Source organism: Macaca fascicularis, chromosome 10 (genome assembly GCF_037993035.2).
Source record: "Macaca fascicularis isolate 582-1 chromosome 10, T2T-MFA8v1.1".
In the NCBI taxonomy this organism is placed as follows: Eukaryota; Metazoa; Chordata; class Mammalia; order Primates; family Cercopithecidae; genus Macaca; species Macaca fascicularis.
Window position 1 is genome coordinate 24,961,325 of NC_088384.1, and position 24,104 is coordinate 24,985,428.

Sequence of the window (24,104 nt, forward strand, 5' to 3'; positions counted from 1 at the left end):
CCGCAGGTCCCTGTCCTAGGGAACAGCAGGTAGATGTGAAATGTTGAGTAACTCCTTCCCACAGGTCCGGGCTCCCTGGCCTGTCCATCCCCGCCATGTCCCTCTGCTCCACAGGTTCCATGCCCTTGGTCACACTGCTTTCTATCTTACATTCTTGACTTTATATGTACTTTGAATAATAACTCTCCCCACCTTGGTGAGGCCACAAATTATCACTAATCTCCAGGAGAGATTAAATGTTGTCAACAGTTGGTTTCTCGCATAGACTGGAGGATCCTGGGCTAAGGGGAAATGGATGGAGGAGGGCTGAGGTGCATGCTGATACCCAAGCCACAAGCAGGCTCTGCAGAAGCCAGCACAGCAGAGCCGGAGACACAGGAGCAGGCTCCGGAGCCCGGCCACCTGGAATGAGTCCCAGCCATGCCCCTTCTCATTTGTGTGACCTCAGAAACGGGCATCACCTCTCCGGGCCTTAATCTTTTCATCCACTAAACGGGATAATCGTAGAACAAGATGAGAGAATGAGCATGGAGCCTGCACAGAAGGAGGGCTTTAAGCAATTATGAGAATGAAGGGAAGTGTCATTTCTCAAAGTCCATGTGAGCCCTGCACATACTTCCTCCCCAAGCCCTACATATCTCCCCAGAGCCGTGCATTTGGGAGAGCAGATACAGAGTGCTGAGCAATTCCTCCAGGAGTACAGGGCTCTCTAGACCCAGATGTTGGGACACTTCGGGGACGGCCATTCCCCCTCTCACATCCCACCAACTCCGGTCTCCCAAGCTAGGCCCTGCTGGGTCCCAAGCCCACCCTTTGGCAGCCAAGTAGAGCTGCCCCTCAATGAAACGTGATGAATGGTGGCCCTCAGAGCCATCAGCTTCCCAACTTAACTGACACCCCACTGCTTCCTTCTTTAGGAATTCTGATTCTCCCTTCACAGACTGTCATAAAACCAGGCTAGAAGGCTTCCTTCCAACACCCACAGAGATGATTCAGCCAAAATGTTCATGAGCAAATATTACAGGGAAACGACCCCAAAGGGGAAAGTTCCCCCAAAGACCTACACGTTATTCTTCACTCAGTGCTTCATTTTTGGAGACAAAAGAAACCCTACCGTTCATCTGCTCCACAATGCAGGTGAGTGAACCAGGACAGGGCATTCGCAGCAGGGAACGTTTATTGAGCACTCTCTGTATACCCTGCACCGCACCAGCCAACTCCGGCACATCTCATTTCATCCTCGCACCATCTGTGAGGCAGGGCTGCTGCTAATCCCATGGCACTGGGGGAAACTGAAGCTCAAGGTGGTGGAGCCACTCCCACCTGTGGGAAAATCCAGAGTCACACAGTCACAAGAAGAGCCCAGACCTGCCTGGCTTCAAAACAGGTGGTGAGCTCCCCATTGCTGGAGGTATCCAAGAGTCTGCAGAGGGACTTCAAGTATTCAGGAAGGGGGAGACTCCAAGATCAGTGCCCCATGGATAGGCTCCATCTTCAACAGGGTTTCTCAATATTGGTGCTATTGAGATTGGGGACTGGATAATTCATTGCTGTAGAGAAGATTGTCCTGTGCATTGTGGGATGTTGAGCAGTATCCCTGGCCTCTGCCCAGCAGATGCAGGTAGCACCTCCTCAATCACGGCAACCAAAAACATCTCAAGACATTGCCAAAGGTCCCCTGGGGCGAGGGGGACAAAATCACCATTTGAGAACCACTGTTCTACAAGGATTTTTGAAAAAGCCAGCAGACATCCACGGGGACACGCGCTGACAATGCAGGGAGGAGAAGTTTTACACCCCTGCAGTACCTTCTAGGGAGACAGTTGTGCACCGCAGCAGCCCTTATATCATGGCAGAGATGCTGTATATCTGCTCCTCTGTCAGCATCCCAAAGGACCAGGAGGAATACTCCTGCACATTTAGAAAAGAAAGAGAGAGGAGACCCATGACCCAAAAATACGACATTGGAATTGAGGCACAATTTGACCTAAATGCAATAAAATTGTGCCATTAGTACCAGACCAGCAAGCACTACCCAACCCACTGATAACGCTGAGCTGCCACTAGACCTCAGTAAGCCTTGATATATTTTAGCCTTGATTTAAAACGGAAGAATCTGCAGGTCAGACCTGAAAAGATCCTTAGAAAGTAGAGATCTGCTCTCTGGTCCTGTGCTGTGAGTGTGTTGTGCGGTGTGAGGGTGGGGGCAGGTGGCAGGGGGAGCGGTCCTGGCCATCTGTGTCCGGCATCTTTTTTTTGTGCCCCTCATACAACCCCCAGATTGCCTCTCCACCCTTCTCCCCATGTGGACTTCAGTGGACTGTCTTGCCCTCCACCTTCTGATTTGGTTCTGCCAACTGGAGGCCCAGAAGGAAATCAGGGGCAGGGTAGATGGAGTCAGGGTCCTTGTTCCCCCTGCTCCTGCCGGCCAGTCTCTGAGGATTGGCTGCATCCCTTCACTGAAGGTCTCAGCCAAGGATCTTTTCTCCCTCGGCACCTTCTCCCCTTAACTCTTAACCTTCCCTCATCTGGTTAGGAATGATGATGGCGCCCGCTGACGCTAGACCCCAATTATACCCTCCTGTGTAGGTTCCCTACACTCTCCCCACACCTTTGTAAACAGTTCCTTTACTAAACTGTCCTCAAATTATCCCAATTATGTATGCATCATGTGTTTCCTGCTGAGCCCTGACTGATAGATAAACCAAGTGGTTCTTTGTTCAAACAAAATTGTATGCAAAAACTCAGCAGATACAACAGATCAGAGCGGAGCTCCTGCGTCCATTCACGTGGATTTATTATGTGTCAGCCCTTAGCCAGAGTCTCTGGGCTGGGGCTGAGGACACACTAGTGAGTGAGAACAGTGAGGTCCTTACTGGCTGGAGTATACAGTCTTGCAGGTGGCAAAGGTGGAGCAGGCAACCTGAGCTCCTTGGTCCCCGACACTGTCTTCGTGGGGCCTTATTTAATAACCACAGAATGTCATGTTAAGGCCTGTGATCCAGTTCCCTTGTCCTACTCCCATTTTTCAGACAGGAAAGCTGAGGCCTAGAGGAGGAAAGGGAATTGCCCAATATTTAAGACAGTCTACCTTCTGGAAGTTAATGGAATCTTGCCTTTTTTTTTTTTTTTTTTTTTTAACGGATTCTCACTCTGTTGCCAGGCTGGAGTGCAATAGCACGATCTTGGCTTACGGCAACCTCCGCCTCCCAGGTTCAAGCAATTCTCCTGCCTCAGCCTCCTGAGTAGCTGGGACTACAGGTGTGCGCCACCACACCCAGCTAATTTTTGTATTTTTAATAGAGATGGGGTTTCACCATGTTGGCCAGGATGGTCTCAATCTCTTGACCTCGTGATCTGCCCGCCTCAGCCTCCCAAAGTGCTGGGATTACAGATGTGAGCCACCACACCCAACTGGAACCCTGCCTTCTTAGTTTGGAGTGATGGCTAATATTTGGTGAGTTGTCAGTGTGTGCTGGACCCTTGACTACATATGGGTCACAGTTTAATCCCCTAATGACTCTCTGAAGTGGGAAGGAGTATTATCCCTACTTTATAGACAAGGCTTGGAGAGACGAAGTGACTTGTCCAGAATCACGGAGCGAGCTAGAGCCAGAGCTGGATGGAACCCAGGAAATCTATGGAGGAGGGAGAGGGGCTATGAAAAATGTCACCCTCAGAAAAGCATCTGAGTGTGTGATTTTTTTAATCATCTTGCAACCATAAGGAAAATTCTTGGTGCCTAAATCATCCCCTGAGACAGGGTAAGAGAGGGGCACAGGCATCCTGGATCCCTCAGATATCGGCTTCGTTTCAGAACATTCTTGGCTGGAATGAAAATGGCACAGAAGCCACGGTCAGTCAGGTTCACAGGAAGGGCTCAAGACACGCATGAGAGTCCCTGAGAGTGCCCACCGTGCACCCCAGCTTAAAATATATCCACCAACGTCTGAGCACCCTGCCATGATGCTTGAAATGCCACCGTAAGAGTCACTTTTGTGCAGAGCATGACATGCACTTCTCAAAGGAACACAGGAAATAGGCATAAATTACTCGGATGCAGTGACACATTAAGGGAGGGGAAGAAAGGACTGGGAGTTTTTGAGCACCTACTAGGTGCTTTCCATAGGGGAGACTCAGTAAATGGTAGTTTAATATTACATGGATCATATCTATGGAATATATCTTATTTGTCACAACAGGGCAGTGAAGAGGGCATTGCTACCTTGATATTTAGAAATGCCAGGCTCAGAGTGGTTAAGTGATTTGCTCAAGGTCACACAGCTGATATTGTGCAGAGCTAGGTTGGAGCTTCAATGGCAAGCCTGCCTACTTTCCATCACCTGTGCTATCACTCAAGCTCAAGGGACCAACTTTAAGGGGTTCCAATGGGCTAGGGACAGAAAATGTGGATGTTCGAGGGGCAGTACTAATCTCGGGGGCACCATGATGTCCCTGGGTCTGTCTCCCTATAAGAATTAGCTGTGTGGGCCGGGCGCGGTGGCTCAAGCCTGTAATCCCAGCCCTTTGGGAGGCCGAGACGGGCGGATCACGAGGTCAGGAGATCGAGACCATCCTGGCTAACACGGTGAAACCCCGTCTCTACTAAAAATACAAAAAAAAACTAGCCAGGCGAGGTGGCGGCGCCTGTAGTCCCAGCTACTCCGGAGGCTGAGGCAGGAGAATGGCGTGAACCCGGGAGGCGGAGCTTGCAGTGAGCCTAGATCGGGCCACTGCACTCCAGCCTGGGCGGCAGAGCGAGAGTCCATCTCACAAAAAAAAAAAAAAAAAAATTAGCTGTGTGACCTTCCCTGAGCTGGACTTCGGTTTCTTTTCAGGTAAAAAAAGAAGCTGCATTTGACACCCCCCTTAGCTTCCTTCTATTTCTGAAGTTCTGCGCATCACAAATTTGCTGATGGTATGCAAATTTTCATAGACTAATTTATGCAAATTCACATTGGTCCCTAGCAAGGTTCAACCCAATTGAATACTATTAACAACAGATACTTTCAAAAGGCAAAAACGCCAGGCGCAGTGGCTCACACCTATAATCCTAGGACTTGGGAAGCCGAGGAGGGTGGATCGGTTGAGCCCAGAAGTTGGAGACTAGCCTGGGCAAAATAGTGAAAGCCCATCTCTACAAAAAAATAGAAAAAATTAGCTGGGCATGGTGGCATGCACCTGTAAATCCAGATACTTGGACGGTTGATGGGGGAGGATGGCTTGAGCCATCTGGAGACTGAGGCAGCAGTGAGCCACAATTGCGCCATTGCCCTGCAGTCTGGGTGACAGAGGGAGGCCTTGCATCAAAAATAAAAGGCATCTATTTAATGGGTGCAGAAGAAAGTGCTCTCCACCTCCCATCCCTGCCTGTTCCCCACCTATGTCCCAGAACAGGGCACTCAGACTGTGGGTCTTTTTCCTTAGGATGAAGAGGTAGGAAAACAGGCAAGGCGTGAGCAACCTCTCACAGACTGTGGTGTGGACCAGCTGCTGCTGGTTACTTGGAGTTATTTGCTGCATAGGGGATGTCATCAGGGTTAAACTGGATCCCAGAGAGGGGGCCCCTGCACTCCTGTGATGCCCCAAGCCCTACCCAAGTAGAACTTGCAGACCCCTCTCCTGTCCTTGCACTCATGGGCTCCTCGCCCTGAGGCTGTTAGAAGCAGCTTGTTAAAGGCAGCAAATTTAAAAATAAAATGTTTAAAAATTTTTTAAAATAAGAGAAGCAATGTCTCTTCTCTAAACAGATCGATTCTTGCTGGGACACCTCAGTGATCTCATTGTGCTTGGCTCACCACCCTATGTTACTTACAGAGACCCGTTGGTATTTCTGAAGAACTAAAACATTCCTCCAGCCGGATCTCACTCACAAGTACAATATGATCTCCCATCATATGCTTTTAACCACAGCCTCCTCAATATCCCAACCCAAACACGGTCAGTGTAACTTGGATGGCTCCAATTCCCAGACAGGGTCATCAGACAGTGATCTCCGGAAAATTCCTCCCAGGTGGGCTGCCTGTCGGAGAATCACAAAAAGACATTTTATTTTAAATTAACCTCCACTATGATATGGGTCTACGGCATCCAAGAAGGGATAAATCAGCTGCACAAAGAACTTTAAACCAGGCACAGTGGTGCACGCCTGCAGTCCTAGCTACTCAGGAGGCAGAGGCCAGAGGATCACTTGAGGCCAGGAGATCGAGGCTGCAATGAGCCGTGATGATGCCTGTGAATAGCCACAGCATTCCAGCCTGGGGAATATAGCGAGAGTCTGTCTCTTTAAAAAAAAATTAATTAATTAATTAATTTTGAAAATTTTTAAATAAATAAGAAGAACTTTGATCCAGCCTTTAAACTGTAGGACTTGGTAGACAAGTTGGGAAGGGAGACCATGCCTGGGATGAAATAGTAGGAGCACAGGTGTGGAGGCACGACAGAGCTGGTTCTCGGTAGACTAGTGAGGAAGAGGAGCCGCCAACCCACCGGAAAAGAAAATGGCCCTTTTGGGAGTAATGGGAAATAAGGGGTTTTTGTCTGGTTTTGTTTGTTTGTTTGCAACAGAGTCTTGCTCTGTTGCCCAGGCTAGAGTGCAGTGGCACAATTGTAGCTCACTGCAGCCTCGAACTCCTGGGCTCCGGTGATCCTCCCATCTCAGCCTCCCTAGTAGCTGGGACTACCAGCACACTCCACCATGCCCAGCTAATTTTTATTTTTTGCAGAGATGAGGTCACACTATGTTGCCCAGGCTGGTCTCAAATTCCTGGGCTCAAGCAATCTTCCTGCCTTAGCCTCCCAAAGTGCTGGGATTACGGGTGTGAGCCACTGCAGCTAGCCAGAAATAAGTTTTTTAATAGATGGAGTGCGGTCAGATTATCAAAGCCTTTGAAAGGCAGGCAGGTGAAGTTTATAGTTAATTTAATAGACAGGAGGGAGCCTCACAAGGTGTTCGAGCAGGGAAATAATAATGCAAGATAGAGTCGATCATCATTATTCAGGGGTTCTGTTTTTGCAAATTCACCTGCTTGGTAAAATTTCTTTCTAACCCCGAAATCAATACCCACAACTCTTCCATGAGTACTGGCAGTGTAGTGAAACAGACGAGTCCCTCACACACGTGTTTTCGGCTGCGGCTGAGCAAGGCTGTCTTTTTTCAGCTCTCATACAATTAGCTAGTCCTTTTTGCAGTCTATTTAGTTCCATCTTTTTCACATTTGTGTGTTTTGTTGATTTTGGTGATTTTGCTGTTTCAAAGGGGCCCAGGCACGGTGTTGAAGCGCTGTCTCGTGTTCCTAAACCTAAGAAAGTCATGAGGTGCCTTACAGAGAAAATGCATGCATTCGGTTAGCTTCACTCAGACATGAGTTCCAGTGCTTCCGGCTGTTAGTTCAACATTTAATAACCCAACAATAAATATTAAATAAGGTATCTTTAAACAGAAACACACATAAAACTTGGTTATGAGTTGCTCAGTTGACAATCTAGAAGCAATGGGTCAGTTTTCACTAATTCAGTGATCGCAGCAACTTTATAGAGCATAACTAGCACGAATAATGAGAATCGCCTATATCAGCATTTTGGACTCTAAGGAGACCACAAGACCATGAAAAGAAGCCATCTCTTAAGAGAGTGTATGCTCCAGAGTCAAACTACCTGGGTTCAAATCCCAGCTCTTCTGCTTACTAGCTGTGCCACCTTGGGTGAGTTGCTTGTCTTCTCTGTGCCACAGTATTTCATCTGTAAAACAGACACAACGATTGTCTCTTTATCATAGAGTGACTAGGAGAATTTAAACGTGTTAATGTTTGTCAAGTTCTCAGAAGATTATCTGGGACATAATGAATCCTGTTTACATGTTTTGTGTTTGTTAAATAAAGAAAAGGGAGAAGGTGAGAGAAAGAGAGAGAGAGAGCATGCACCTCATTTCACAGGTGAGGAACCTGAGTCAGGCCCACATCTGAGTCTTTCCAGCGACGAAATGGGGAGGCAGGTGGCTCTGGGGAACCCAGATCAGAGTCAGTTCAATGACGGGGATGCAAAATTGAGGTGGTGGTGACAACCACAGGGACAGGCGCTAACCCACGGTGCTGAGCAAAGGCACGGTGTGACTGAGGGACCCGCCAAGACCCATCCACCTGTGACCACCAAGGGACACTTCCTCTTACTCCCCCTTTCCAAGCCACAGCCAGATGGAACCCAGAGTGCTCTAAAGATGCACCTCTCCACCTCGCCATTTAAGAATTACTAGGCATCTCCAGGCTGTGCGGCTGAGGAGCAAGAAATACTACCGCGCCCCAGCAGAAAGCTAATGAGAAACCGAACACAGCCAGACAGAAGCTTAACAAGAAATACTGGCCCGGGCTCCCCAGAAGAAGAGCAGGCTCCGAAGGCCTGGCAGGCCGCCTGCCATCTCCCTGCAATGCATCGATCGGTGCAGGGAAAGCTGGAGACCTCGGGGAAGGAGATAAACGAGAAGATGTATGACGGGAGGGGCCCAGGGCTGATGAAAGGGGAAGGGAAGGTGGCTTAAATCAAGGGGCAAGTGCCGCGAGAGGGGCGGATAACAGGATTTGTGTTTACGGTTAAGGAGGAGAATTGGTGGAGGTGCTGCTCTGGGGCAGGGGAGGTGGGTGAAGACTTGGGGAGGAAGAGGAAGAGGGGCTCCAGGGAGGGTAACCCATGCTCCAAGCAAATCACTAACATGAGCCAGGGGTAAGTCCCTGAAATGGCAAAATCCTTCCTGGTCCATTTGGCTGGAACTGCGATTGCCTTTTATCTTCTCTCCTTTGTTTCCTAACTTTCCTGAGTGTCCAGGAAAGAATATCCACATCTGCCCCTTTCTCCCACCACCAAGTCATCAGAATTCAAAGCCTGTGTCCGGACAACAGGGATAACAGGAAATGCTCACCGAGCACCTCCTCTGTGCTTCTGGCTGGGCCGAGAGCTTCCTGTGTCTTACTCCAACTAATATTCATCCCACGATGGAGGCACTGCGGTTGTTCTCATTGCACAGATAAGGAAACTGAAATTCAGAGAGGCCCTCCAATGACACAGAAGGGTGCTGAAATTCCAGCCCAGGCAGTGTGGCTCCAGTGCTAACCATGATTCCACACTGAGCCTGTTGACACCCTCAGCATTTATGCCTAATGGGAGATTGTTTGCCTGCATTTCAGGCCTTTGAACCACCTCTGATTTCTGCATCGCTGTGGCACACTGTTTCACGCAGGCTAGTAACACTCTTTGCAAGAAGCAGCCAGGAAACGACTCCACTTTTCTGCCTTAGGGACTTCTCCAAAGATGCAGAAGCAGCTCAGTTCTCCACTAGGTGCAGCCAACAAGTACAAGGCACTCACGTCCCCAGGGCTGGCCCTCTGCTAGGGGATGAGGAGTTGAGGGAAAAATGCCCCCATCCCTCAGGGGGGCAATTCTGAGGCACATTCTGCAGGGCTCCTCAGAGGATGTCTGGCAGGCTAGAGTCCCATTTTCCCCCAGTGATAACCAGCTACACATGCCCTCATAAGGTAGCCTGCTTTTCTTCCTCATCTCCCTGCTCCCTCACTCCTGCTTCCTGCGTCTCCTTCCAGCCGACTCTCCTGCATACAAGCCCTCCTCTCAGGCTCCACTGGGCGGGGATCGCAAACTAGGATAGGGCGCCACCTCAGTTAAACAAGAAATGCAAGAAATAGGACCAGTTTACCAAAGATAAACTTTGGGGAGATTGCGTGATAAGGAGATGAAAAGGGGGTCTCTCTCTCTCTCTCTCTTTTTTTCTCTCTCTCTGCGGTTTTACAGACACCTCTTTTAATGATTTAGCAAGATATTTCCTTGTTTTTAACACATTTCTATTAAATATAGAATATGGCATTAAGAGTGGGTATGGCGGCTCATGCCTGTAAGCCCAGCACTTTGGGATGCCGAGGTGAGTGGACCACTTGAGGCCAGGAGTTCGAGACCAGCCTGGCCAACATGGTGAAACCCCATATCTACTTAAAAAATACAAAAAATAGTTGGGCGTAGTGACGTGCACCTGTAATCCCAGCTAGCAGGGGAGGTTGAGACAGGAGAATCGCTTGAACCTGGGAGGCGAAGGTTGCAGCGAGCTGAGATCCAACCTGGGTGACAGAGCAAGACTCAACTCAAAAAAAAAAAAAAAAAGAATATAGCATTAAAATGGGAGTATTTGGGCCTCTATTGAGGTAGTCTGAATTTATATATAATTTAGAATAGGATAAAAACAGAGTAATAATTTTAACTTCACTTTGTTACAATGATATGGTTTCTCTTATTCTCTCCAATTTTATTCCTCTATCGAGAACTTCAGAACTTTGGTCAACGCTTTTTCCCCATCCAGAGAAGTGCTGGGGGAAATGTGTCTGTCTTTCTTTGCACCCTTGACTTTTTCCTAATTCTGCTAATGACAGCCTGACTCCCATGAACCCTGACATCCAGTTGGTGGCATCGCCAGTCCTCAAAAGCCAGAAACCACCTCTACAGAGGTGACTCCATGTTAAAACAGAGCAAGACTCCATCTTAAAAAGAAAAAAAAAGTGTGTATATATATATATATATATACACACACACACACACACACACACACATACACACACACACTTTTTATATATATATGTATATATGTGTGCGTGTGTGTGTATATATAGCTACAAAGAGGAACCAGAGTAGATTTGTTGAGTACAGATACAGAAGAGCCACATTCACCTCCAGATTTGCTCAAAACTGCACAGCAAAAATACGACCAAGTCTCTAGGAGCCCGTCTGAGCCTCAGTTTTCACATCTTTGAAAAAGAGATAATACTATTCACCTCAGTGAGTTGTCGTTGAGATCAGTAATCATAAACACTGTTTGAGTGCAGACCCCATTCAAAATTTGATTTTACAAATATTCTACAAATGAAAATGACTACTGGTCCTACTAGTAGAAGTAATAGTGATAGTGGTAGCAATAAAAGTAGTAACTGTAGAGATGAAAATAGTAATCATAGCAATAGTACTCATTGAAACAATAGTAGTAGTAATAGTAGTATTTAGTAAGAGTAGTAGTTGCAGTAGTATCAGGTTGGTGCAAAAGTAATTGTAGTTTCTGTCATTACTTTTAATGGCAAAAACCACGATGACTTTTACACCAACCTAACAGTAGCAAGCAAGATATTGCTATTGTGGTATTAATACCACATGATATTAATAGTACTAGTAATGGCAGTAGTAACAGAAGTAGTATTAGTAGTGATAATAATATGGCAGTAGTAGCAGAAATAGTAGCAACAGTAGTACTGGTAAAAATAATAGTGACAGTAGTAATTGCAATTAGTGCTAGTAGGAATGGTAGTTGATGTAGCAATAGCAGTCATAATAAATAGTAAGAGTTATAATAGCAATTTTTAGTAGTAGTGTCAATAGTAGTAGTAATAGTGAACAAAAGATTCAAATGCAATAATTTACTAAGGAAGTGCTCCCGGGAAAATCAGTAAGAGAGTGAGATAAGCAGGACAGGAAACAAAAAAACACTAAGTAAGGATCAGCCTCAGCCTGGTCCTGCAGGGAACCCAGGAACATAAATTGCACATTAGAGTTTGACTTTCCTTGAAGCAGAGGTTAGGCCCCCACGTCTCACACTAGTCAGTCAACAGCCCTGGGTATCCCGGGGGGCTGTAAACTCCAAGGCACCTGCCAGCCATAAGCAGAAAAGCAAACCAGAGCAGAGAGATGGGTATGTGGCCCTGGTAAAGGCGATAGGAGCAGATCTAGGTGGACTCCAACATGACTGTGCTACTAAAATGTCAGAGGAATTTAATGCACAATAGACATTGGTATTGCGGGAGAGCCTACCTTGAAGGAGATTACAATTTAGAAAGACAGCACGTGTGCACACAAACACACACATGGACTAACGGCAATCCAGGTTCACTGAGGCCACCGTACAAGATCACATACACACTGGTAGACTCATTCTCTCATAAGGATGACAATTACAATCATAGTTAACATTTATTGGGTACCTACTATGTATTAGGCACCGTACAATGTACTGTATCATCTCATCAATTCTTCTCCTAGATGGAAAAACTGAGGTTCAAGAGGGTAAGTAACTTGTCCAAGCTCGTGCACCTAAGAAGCAGAAGAGCTGGCTTCAGACTCAGGAATACTGTGCTCAGAACCTGTCTTCCTAAGCACCAGCCAGCTCCCCAGGCCCCCCAGATACACCCATGTGTACACATATGGAGACTTCCACCAAGGAGCACATGTCTAACAAGATGATAGTTGGGGCCTCAAGAATTCAGAAGAGCAAGTCCTCACTAAAATAGGGAGAGGAATACAGAAGGATTCTCGGAAGAGGTGACATATAATAGTAATTTTTATAAGTGGTGTGAATAGCAGTAGTAATAGTAAGCAAAGATTCAAGTGCGATAATTTACTAAGGAAGTACTCCCAGGAAATTAGTAAGATTTGGGCTTTGAAGGATGTGTAGGAGCTTTGAAGGATGGGCCTGGGCTTTGAAGGATGTATAGGAGTCTGGACAAGCAGAAATACGGAGACAGAGCTAGGGGTGGAAGGAGGGGAAGAGAGAAGGAAATTGAAGGTGCCAAATAGATAAAAATATGGACTCTGTGTGTGACCTCAGGTAAGTGGCTTAACTCTTCTGAGTCTCAATTTCCCTTTTGTGTAAAATGGGGAGGAAAGTAGATACCACCTTCCCAGACCTGCTGTGAGGATTCAATGAGCTAGTGCACGTAAAACACTTGGCACAGATCCTGGTGCTCAGTAGATGATCAGTTTCAGGCACGATTTTATAAATTATAACCACAGTCACTGTTACTACCAATGGCCAGTATTGGGACAGCCACCATCTTGTCGCCTCTTCCATGGCTTCTCCCCACCTGAAGCCTCCCTCCTTTGCCTGGCCTCTGGGATATCCCATCCTCAGTCTCCCCAGCATTTATCTTTAGAAATCAAAACTGGGGCTAGGAGTGGTTACTCACACCTGTAATCCCAGTACTTTGGGAGGCCAAGGGAGGAGGATCACTCAAGGTCAGGAGTTCAAAACCAGCCTGGCCAACATGGTGAAACCTTGTCTCTACTAAAAATAAAAATAAAAAAATAGCCAGGCGTGATAGTGGATGCCTGTAATCCCAGCTACTCGGGTGGCTGAGGCAGGAGAATCACTTAAGCCCAGGAGGCAGAGGTTGCAGTGAATCAAGACCGTACCACTGCACTCCAGCCTGGGTGACAGAGTGAGATCCCATGTCAAAAGGAAAGGAAGGGAAAGGAGAGGAGAGGAGAGGAGAGGAGAGGAGAGGAGAGGAGAGGAGAGGAGAGGAGAGGAGAGGAGAGGAGAGGAGAGGGAGGGAGGGAGAGGGAGGGGAGGGAGGGGAGGGGAGGGGAGAGGAGAGGAGAAGAGAAGAGAAGAGAAGAGAAGAGAAGAGAAGAGAAGAGAAGAGAAGAGAAGAGAAGAAAAGAAAAAAGAAAAGAAAAGACAAGACAAGACAAAAAAGAAAATTGGGCCAGGCATGTTGTTGTGCACCTGTAATCCCAGCACTTTGGGAGGCAGAGATGGGAGGATTGCTTGAAACCAGGAGTTTGAGACCAGCCTGGGCAATATAGTGAAATCCCATCTATATCATAAAAAATTTTAAAATTAGCTGGGTGTGGTGGCACATTGCTGTAATCCCAGCTACTTAAGAGGCAAGGCAAGAGGATACCTTGAGCCCAGGAGTTGGAGGCTACAATGAGCGAAGATCACACCACTCCACTCCAGCCCAGGCAACAGAGTGAGATCCTGTTTAAAAAAAAAAAGTTCCCCCATCACCATTTTCTGGGAGTTCACCTTCACCTCACTAATGATGAGTTTGGGTCTCTGACAGTGCTTCCAGAATGCGCCAGGTCCCGTGATTCCTGCACTCCACCTGGAGCTACGAGAGAGCCGTCAGACAGTACAAGTTGTTATTACACTCCCACCACTACCTGAAGACTGTGATTTCCTGAGGCTGGGCCAATTTTTCTCACCAGGGCTTCTCACTGCCCCCCACAGTGGGTTCCCAGCAACCCCAACCCCTTCTGTATCACCCATGAGAAATCTACACAACAGAGGCTCTGGACTGTGCTTCTTGGGGTGAGCAGGGTGGGGAACGGCAGTGGCTCTACGTTAATCTTGCTGCCAGAAGGAGACTCCATTAGGTTCCTCGGGTCACCATAGTAATAATTGCCCTGGACCAGGTGCAGTAGCTTACACCTGTAATCCCAACACTTTGGGAGGCTGAGACAGGAAGATCGCTTGAGCTCAGGAGCTCAAACCTGGGCAACATAGTGAAACCCCGTCTCTACAAAAATAATAATAATAATAATAATACAAAAATTAGCCAGGCGTGGTGGCATGTTCCTGTAGTCCCAGCTACACAGGAGGCTGAGGTGGGAGGATTGCTTGAGCCCAGGGGTGAAGGCTGCAATGAACTGTGATTGCACCACTGCACTCCAGCATGGGCAACAGAGCAAGAACCTACCTCAAAACAAACAAACAAAAAGTACCCCAAACTAGAAGCCTTAAAATACAGAAATGTATTCTCTCACAGTTCTGGAGGTTCAGAGTCTAAACTCCAGGTGCAGGAGGGCCATGCTCCCCCTGAAGCCTGTATGGGAGAATCCTCCCTTGCGTCTTCCAGCTTCCGGTGGTGGCCGTCAATCTTCAGCACCCCTTGGCTTGCAGCTGCATCTCTCCAATCTCTGCCTCTGTTATCATGTGATCGTCCCCCTGTGTGTCTGTCCTCATGTTATCTTCCTTCTTCTTATGAAGACACCAGTCATATTGGATTAAGGGTATACCCTACTCCAGTATACCCTCTTCTTATCTAATTATATCTGCAATTACTCTGTTCCCAAATAATATCGCATTCTGAGATATTGGGGGTTAGAAGTTCACCATCTCTTTTGTGGGACACAATTCTACCTATGCCAGACTCGGATACCATGTTTTCAACCATCTCCTATGTCAGATGGGGAAACTGAGGCAGTCAAAAAGAGTGGCTAAAACCCAAAGAAACCTGAGGTCCAATTCCAGCTGGGCCATTTACCAGCAGAGTGACCTCTGGCAAGTAAGTCACCTCTCTGAGCCTCAGTTTCTTTGTCGACAGAATAGGGGTTAATAGTAATCATGCCTTATTCAAAGGCATGTGGTGAATTCCTGTTCTCAGCCACTGCCTGAGAAATACTCTGTCTTGCATTTTCTCATTTCCTTCTTTACCATGAGGGTCCAAAAAGAAATCACAGCTTCAGCAAAGCATAGATAGATTCTGGCCTTTGAAGTCAAAATGACTTGAGTTTGCAAAATAGATGCTTCCTTTCCTAACTGTGTGACCTTAGGAAAGTGACTTCACCTCTCTGTAAACTAAAGAGAATACTAGACCCTCCCTCCCAGAGTCAGTGAGAATTTAAACAACTGCACATGAAGCTCCAAGCAGAGAATGTACTACATGGTGCTTGATCAGAAGTAACCACTTCTGTGGTTGTGCAGTGCCACTGCAGCAGGCACTGTTGGTATCCCACCCACATCCCCTTGGCAACCACCTACTGGACAGCTTCCTATTGCAAGTACCTGTGATCTCTGCTGTCTCTGGCTACCAGATATCATCAGCTCACATACAGGACATATAGAAAGTGTCAGGGGCACTTCACTATTCACCCCACCCCCCAGCCCTCAACCGATGGCTGATAGGAGGTGGTGAATCAATACCTCAGCTCCCTCACGTCTTGGATGAAACAACCAAAGGTATGAGGTACGCTCTACACAGCCTCCCAGAGGTCCCCAGCAGGACTGAGCCCATTGCCCACCATGTAACCTTATCCTTCATATACCTGCATTGGGTCCTTTTCTTCCCTGGCTAACTTCCCACTCCCCGCCTGTGGATCACCTCCCCTAGTAAATTACCTGCACTAAAGTAATTGTCTCAGGGTCTGCTTCTGGTGGAACCCAACCTAAAACATGTATTTCTAACCTAAGCTTCAGGGACCCTCAGTCCCTGGCTTTGTGTCTTTGGAGTCCCTCTGAAAGCACCAACCTCCTCCTCTTCCAGGGCTGTCTTCAAACTTCCATTCCCACCTCACTAGAGAGGCTGCTGGGTGTGACTGCCTCAGGGTGTTGGTGCCTGGAAATGCCAAGTTCTTGATCTCCATGAACTTTTCTTTTTCTCTTTCTTTCTTGCTGCGTGCTTGCTTGCTTGCTTTTATTTTTATTCTTTCAGGATCTCACTCTGTTACCCAGGCTGGAGTGCAGTGGCCGAATCATGGTTCACTGCAGCCTCAAACTCCTGGCCTCAAGGGATCCTCCCACCTCAGCCTACCTAATAGTAGGACCACAAGTGCATAGCACCATGCCTAGCTAATATTTTTTTGTTTTTTTGTAGAGATGGGGTCTCACTGTGTTGCCCAGGCTGGCAACAGGTTGCGGGGTTGCCCTCCTGGTTGGGCTCAAGTGATCCTCCCATCTCAGCCTCCTAAAGTGCTGGGATTGCAGATGTGAGCTACCATGCCAAACACCACTCCCTCACCATCATGAACTCTTTTCTCTGCTTACCACCTAGCCTGAGACCCACACGAGAGAAGAGCCACATCCCAAGTTGGACAAATGCCCACTGCATGGGGCATCCTCCTTATATGCGAAGGTCAACCTTGAGGTTTGCAGGTTTAGGTCAAGAGGGAACACACGAAGCTCTGGAATCATAATTTTAAGAATTAAAAAAAGAAAATCAGTGGAGCCCTTTTTACAAAGTAAGTCAAAGGAGGAACTTCAAAATACAAAATAGGTAACTTGGGGTGGTGACCCTGACCTTCATCCTCAAAGCTGCCTCCTTGCTTTCTACTGTGGCCACTGAGAGCTGGAGGAGGTAGGGGTGCCAGTTAAAATACACGACACCCAGTTAAATTTTAACTTCAGATAAACAAGGAATCGCATTTAGTATGACTATGTCTCATGCAATATTTGGAATACACTCATGCTGAAAAAATTATTCGTGTTTATTTGAAATTCAAATTTAACTGAGCTTATAGTTTCATTTTCATTTGTTTGTTTCTTTGTTTTTGCTAAATCTGACCACCCCACCTAGGATCCCCTGATACTGCTTAAAACTACTTTGTCTGTGACTGTCCCTTAGATGGGCCTGGACTCTGGCAGTCAGTTTCCTCCAAGACTTTTTTAAAGGGCCCACCCAGGAGAGGACAGGGATGTGGATGATGTCTGCATCCCAGTGGGGTCTTGGTCACCTTGAAATGGAGCAAAGCTAGGGTAAATTTGAACTCCAGGCCTCTGGCTATGAAAACTAGCCTGTCCCCTCTGGAGGTCACTTGATTCTTTTCAACTGATTCTCCTTAGCTGTGATTGTAACATCCTGGAACACAGAATATAGAAAGAAACCGGAGGCCTGAGGCATCACCATCAGCCAGCATGGTGCTAGGGGATGTTTTTCTCTGTACCAGGTGGGCTTGGTCATGTGGGAGCAAGAGACGGGAAAGTGGGAGAAGATGAGAAGTTACATGCATGTGAATGTGCCTTCTTTGGCAAAACATTGGAATTTACTAAGAACCACATACCCCTCCCCACTCAGAGGACACAAGGAACATTCTGACTGAGGGAAGAATTTTTATGAACTCCTCATCTAAGAAGCATACCAATGAGCCACCCATCCACTCCTCCACACATCCATCCATCTATCCATTCGTTCATTCAACAAATGTTTGCTGAGCACCTATTACGTGCCAAGTTTTATGCTGAGTGCTGGGCATACAAGCCCTAAAAGGGACATACCTAGTCCTGACCCCATGGATTTCCCCTATGTAATGGGAAAAACAAAGAAGGATGTAAGCAACCCAAAAAATAAATAAACTGATTACAGAGTACAAGTTCTTTGCAGGATTCATATCCTGTGATCCTTAGTTCACTTTTTATTAAATTTAAAAATGCTTTTGTTCATCCCCATCTCCATTTCTGCCAGTAAAATTGAGCTCCAGGAACCAACTTTTTTGTTATAATATCAAACAGTGACATTCCAGGGCCTGGCCTTAACAATGTAGAAGGCTTCACAATTAACAGAGGAAGTCTCAAAAGATGATGAAGAGGAGAGTTCCTCTCCCCTGTAGTGACCATGGGGCAGATATCTTCCTCCTTCACAAAATGAGCTTCAAAGAAATCGATTTGATAAGATGCGAAATTGAGAACATTCTTAGGAACGTGCAGTCTCATTTTTCAGTGCCATATGGAGGTGTGTGTGAATATCTATAATTCTTAAGCAACTGGACCTGAAAGTACACTGTGAGCAAAGGGGTCCTGAGAAATTCCTAAGAGTTTAGAAATTCTTAAGACATTATTTTCATGCCCTGTGAAAATAACGTTCAAAGAGAGTCATGGCATTCTGATTGATTACCTTACCTGACAATGGGCTGCCTGGTAATCATTGCAGTGAGCATCTCTGTGCTATCCAGACAGAAGTAGCTGTGGGAGAGTAGAGTCAAATCAGAAGAGGGGTCACTGACACTTTCTTCTTCTCCCTCGAGACTGATTGGGGGAAAGACCTATGACTCTAGTAGATTCCATATTTTTAATAAAAAGACTGGAAATCTAGCTCTCTAAATAAATCATTTTAATTTGGTGATTAGGGAAGATCATCTCTGATGAGATGGCAAAATGCTGAAAAGCTGAGACCCGAAGTTAAGAAATTCATCCTTAAAGAGTAGGAAGAGGTTGGGCACAGTGACTCATGTCTGTAATCCCAGCATTTGGAAGACCGAGGTGGAAGGATTGCTTGAGCCCAGGAGTTCAAGACCAGCCTGGGCAACATGACAAGACCCTGTCTCTCCAAAAAAAAAAAAAGTAAATTAGCCAGGTGGCCCACGCCTGTGGTCCCAGCTACTCAGGAGGCTGAGGTGGGAAGATCATTTGAACCCAGAAGGTTGAGGCTGCAGTGAACTGTGACCTCACCACTGTATTCCGACCTACGTGACAGAGTGAGATCTGTCTCTAATAAATAAATAAATAGCAAAAATAAAATTAAAAAGAGAGAGCAGGAAAAACAGCATTACAGACACAAGAAATAGCAAGTGCACTCCAGCCTGGGTCACAGAATGAGATCCTGTCCCAGAAACAAAAAAGAAAAACAGCAAGAGCAAAAGCCTGAGACAGGCGTTAACTCTTGAGCATTCGAGACGCCTAACAAAGACAGCAGAAGTGGAACACAGGGAGGAAGCACGCGGAGATGAGGTGGAGAGGTCCATGGTGGTCAGCACTCAAGGCTCTGTGGAGCATGCATTTTATTCTTCTAGTGATGAGAGCAAATAGATGGCTTCAAGCCGGAGAATGAGCTTTCACAAAGCAGGCTTAGTTGTGCAGAAAGATCAGAACGCAGGATTGGTCACTGTTGGAGCTGACTTTTCATTCTGCGTGCACACTGTGGCTCAGCATAGGAGTTACCTTTTGACTTCTCATAAAATTACCTGCACTTTGTAAATAATCTGACTCCCCTGGTCCAACAGAAGCAGAAAGAAAAAGTTTAAAGCCAAAATAATACAAAACAAAAAAGAACCTGCTTACCCCTGAGAGCATGAGCATGAGGGACATGTTGTCTACTGCCAGCATGGAGTGGGAAATGAGTTTGGAGTTGGCCCTCCACAGGGGGGATTTGTGGTTCCTTGAAACTGTCAAATAAATCACCCATATTTAGTAACTGTAATATTGTTTGGGTATTACCTTCAACGGATTTGTCTGACATTCCAGGCATCTTATTTCCCCGTCCATCAAAGTCCCACTCACCATTACACACCCAGCTGAATGGCTAAAGTGGAAGGAACTGACACCACCAAACATTGGCAGGGATGAGGAGGAACTGGAATGCTCATCTATTGTAAGTGGAAGTACAAAATGGTACGACCATTTTGGAAATTTTGTAGCAGTTTATTAAAAAGTCAAACATATTTGTTATGTGGCCCATTAATCCTGCCCTCAGAAATTTACCTAAAAGAAATGAAAACATATCTTCAAAAAATCTTGTGCAAGAATGTTCATAGCTGCTCTACTCGTTATAGGCAAAACCTGCAGATATCTCTGATGTCCATCAACAGGAGAACAGATAAACTGAGGTATATTCATAGTATTCAGCAATTAAAAAAAAGAAATGAGTGGTCCAGCATTATGGCTCAAGCTTGTAGTCCCAACACTTTGGGAGGCCAAGGCAGAAGGATTGCTTGAGCCCAGGAATTCAGGACCAGCATGGGCAACACGGTGAAATCCTGTCTCTACAAAAAATTGCAAAAACTAGCCAGATACGGTGGCCTGTGCCTGTAGTCTCGGCTATTTTGGAGGCTGAGGTGAGAAAATGGCTTGAGCCAGGGAGGTTGAGGCTACAGTGAGCTGAGATCGTGCCACCGAACTCCAGCCTGGGCGACAGAGTGAGATCCTGTCTCAAAAAAAAAAAAGAGGGGGGAGGGGAATGAGCTATTGACCTATGTTACAGCATGAAGAAATATCGAAAGCATTATGCTGGATTAAGAAAAAAACAAATGGAAAGGGTACATGCTGTGTATGATATCATTTACAAAAAGTTCTTGAAAAAGAAACACTAACTTAACAGTAATAGAAATCAGATCAGCAGTTGCTTTTGGGAATGAAGGAGTTACCTAGCACAATTAAGTTTTCTGTGGTGCTGGTGATGCCTTTTGTTTCTTAATAGAGATATCGGTTGCACAAGTGTATGCCTTTATCAAACTGATGTAACTGTGTACTTCACATTAAGAATTTCACTGAATATAAAAGATAATTTAACAATTAACTCAAGATGGATTAAAGACTTAAATGTAAAACCCAAAACTATAAAAACCCTGGAAGACAACCTAGGCAATACCATTCAGGACATAGGAATGGTAAAAGATTTTATGACAAAGATGCCAAAAGCAATTGCAACAAAAGCAAAATTTGACAAATGGGATCTAATTAAACTAAAGAGCTTCTGCAAAGCAAAAGAAACTATCAACAGAATAAACAGAAAACCAACAGGATGGGAGAAATTTTTTGCAAACTATGCATCTGACAAAGGCCTAATATTCAGCATCTATAAGGAACTTAACCCAATTTACATGAAATAAACAACCCCATTAAAAAGTGGGTAAAGGACATGAACAGACACTTTTCAAAAGAGGACATACATGTGGCCAACAAGCATATGAAAAAAAAAAAGTTCAACATCACTGATCATTAGAGAAATGTAATCAAAACCACAGTGAGATAGCATCTCACACCCGTCAGAATAGCTATTATTAAAAAGTCAAAAAACAACAGGTGCTAGGGAGGCTGCCGAGAAAAAGGAATGCTTATACACTGCTGGTGGGAGTGTAAATTAGTTGAACCATTGTGGAAAACAGTGTAGCGATTCCTCAAAGACCTAAGAACAGAACTACCATTCAACCTAGCAATCCTATTACTGGATAGATATCCAAAGGAATATAAAGTTTTCCATCATAAAGTCACATGCACACATATGTTCCCTGCAGCACTATTCACAGTAGCAAAGACATGGAATCAACCTAAATGCCCAACAATAATAGGCTGGATAAAGAAAATATGGTACATACACTCCATGGAATACTATGCAGCCATAAAAAATGAGATCATATCCTCTGCAGGAACATAGATGGAGCTGGAGGCCACTATCCTTAGCAAACTAGTCCAGGAACAGAAAACAAAATACCGCATGTTCTCACTTCTAGGTGGAAACTAAATGATGAGAACATATGGACATATAGAGGGAAACAACACACATTAGGGCCTATCAGAGAGTGAGAAAAGGGAGAGGGTCAGGAAAAATAACTAATGGATACTAGGCTTAATACTTGGGAGGTGAAATAATCTGTACAACAAACCCCCATGGCACGAGTTAACTATATAACAAACCTGCATGTGTGCCCTTCAACTTAAAATAGAAGTTTAAAAACAAAGAATTTCAAAGAAAGTTTAAAAACAAAAAACAAAAAATATAAAGGGCATCTCATTTTTAATGTAAAAATAAATAAGATTCTATTACCCTGGGCAGTCTTCTCTACCTTTTTGGTGTAGAACTACACCTCAGAGTTACTACACAAGGGGAGGTAGCTGGGGTATTTATATACCAACTCCTATTAGTCATTGGATGAGGGCTGCTGGAAGTGGAGGTGTAATTCCCCAGCACCTCCAGCTGGCCATGAGTACCAGCAGAGCAAGCCCAGTGGGCAAAGAGAGCTCCTTTAGGAAAAAAAATTGCAGAAATGTGGGAGTCAGGCTGGCATGCATGAAACTGGCACCTACCAGGGTAATATGGGTGGGACCACAACAGCATCCACCGCAGGCCTTGTTGTGTCTGCTCCTATAGCCTCCTGTGTGTATAATTGTATCCTAACAGAAATTAGAAGTTTGGGTTACAGAACCAGGCAGACCAAGCCTCAGATTTCAGCTCTGTCACTTTCTAAGTGACATGTTGAGCAAATGGTGCTTCTTCTGAAAAATGGGGTTCATGCATTGTTGAGGACATTCAATAAGATAATCTCTGTTCTGGGCTTACCATAGCACATAATATGAACTCTTATTATGGCACATCAGAGAAACTCCAATAAACACTAACAGCAACAATTATTTTTTTCTACTATGTTCATTCTATTTTCCAAAAAACAGTCAAACTCAAAATTTTTTCATGAAAGATTTTCTCTCTTAAATTATTTTGAAAATTTAATTGTTGAAAAGATAATACATTTACAAAGTTTGAAATCCAAAAATTATTAAAGGATACGCAGAAAAGGCTTTCTCCTTTGACACGCCAGCCACCCAGTTGCCCTCCCCACAAGCAAATGGGATTATCAGTATGTTTGTGTATTTTTCCAAAGGTATTTGCAGATGGTAGTCTAAAATTCTATCCTAGGTCTGCTTCTGTTTATCTATGACTGAATCTAGTACATGAATCAGTGTTTGGTTTGGCATGAATAATATATGCAGGTTTTATTTTGAAAGCATGTTAGATTTACGAAAGAGTAGCAGAGATGATACAAAGAGTTCTTGGACATCCTTCACCCAGCATCCCCCAGTGCTACTATTTTACATAACCACAGTGCATTTATCAAAACTAAGATGGTGATGTTGGTACCCTGAAATTAACAATACTATAGATTGTATTCAGACTTTACCAGTTTTTTCATTAAAGTGGATCTAATCCGGGATGGTGTGTTGCATATGTCTTGGCATCCCTTTAGGGCACCAAGATACCCAGTGCTCCACATTTAAGAATTGCTAGCACAGAGGAGCATGGAGCACTTTATTGGTGTCACTACCACAATGGGACTGGAAATTCAGGTCACCACCCTACTATGTGTCCTTGGAAACTCACCTTTCCTCTTTGGGCTTTAGTCTCCCATTCAGTACAATGCAGCAGTGAAACCGTATTAGCCTTTCTGAACTTGCGTGGTCAAAGCAATGTGATGAACTCCACACACTCTAACACCTCTTAGACATCCCAATGTTCATTAGCATGTTAAAGGTTCTGACAAGTCCTGCAACAAAACACCTGTTTTAATATCACTTAACTCAGCATTGCTCAGGCACATTGGATTAGGGAGGCAATTTTTAACCCTCCATATTTATCTACAGAAGTGTGTTCTTCTGTAGAACCTTTGGGGCATGATGGACTAAATGGAAATAAAGCCTGTTAACAGAGCCTCAGCTTGATGGGGATTCAAGAGCAAGCACACTGCCTAGAGAAGGCTGGTCATGAAAATTTGGAAGGAGAGACACAAAAGGGAAGGCTGACCAAAAACTTGGCTGACTTTCCCTTGGCTTCCCAGATCTCCTTAGCCAGCCCAGCTCCTGGACATTGTGGAAACCCTATGGAGCTGCATGTGGCAACCCGTTTGGAAGAAAACTTAGCAATGTACCTCAAATTGTCAGTGCACATGCTCTTGAGCTCAGTGATAATGTATCTAGATGCATCCGCACCTGAGCACAGAGGGGTCTGTGCAGGCTAATTACAGCCTCATGGCTTGAGGTGGCAAAAGACTGAAAATAATGGAATGTCCCATTATACAGGAGTGATTAC

The 24,104-nt window shown here is 45.5% G+C and overlaps 1 long non-coding RNA gene across 2 annotated transcripts; it reads right to left on the reverse strand.

The window, feature by feature from the left end:
* Positions 1–1,165: 1,165 nt before the first annotated feature.
* Positions 1,166–23,564, reverse strand: LOC102130576 (uncharacterized). Of its 2 annotated transcripts, none has more exons than XR_010578400.2 (5): positions 23,400–23,527; positions 7,657–7,740; positions 5,816–6,022; positions 1,809–1,911; positions 1,166–1,323 (listed from the first exon to the last, which is right to left on the reverse strand). It is a non-coding gene; the product is annotated as an uncharacterized lncRNA (long non-coding RNA). The 2 variants fall into 2 exon arrangements; XR_012418897.1 differs by lacking the exons at positions 1,166–1,323; positions 1,809–1,911; positions 5,816–6,022; positions 7,657–7,740 and adding exons at positions 18,392–18,493; positions 19,589–19,692; positions 20,671–20,793; positions 22,331–22,417 and having other exon boundaries at positions 23,400–23,564.
* Positions 23,565–24,104: the final 540 nt, after the last annotated feature.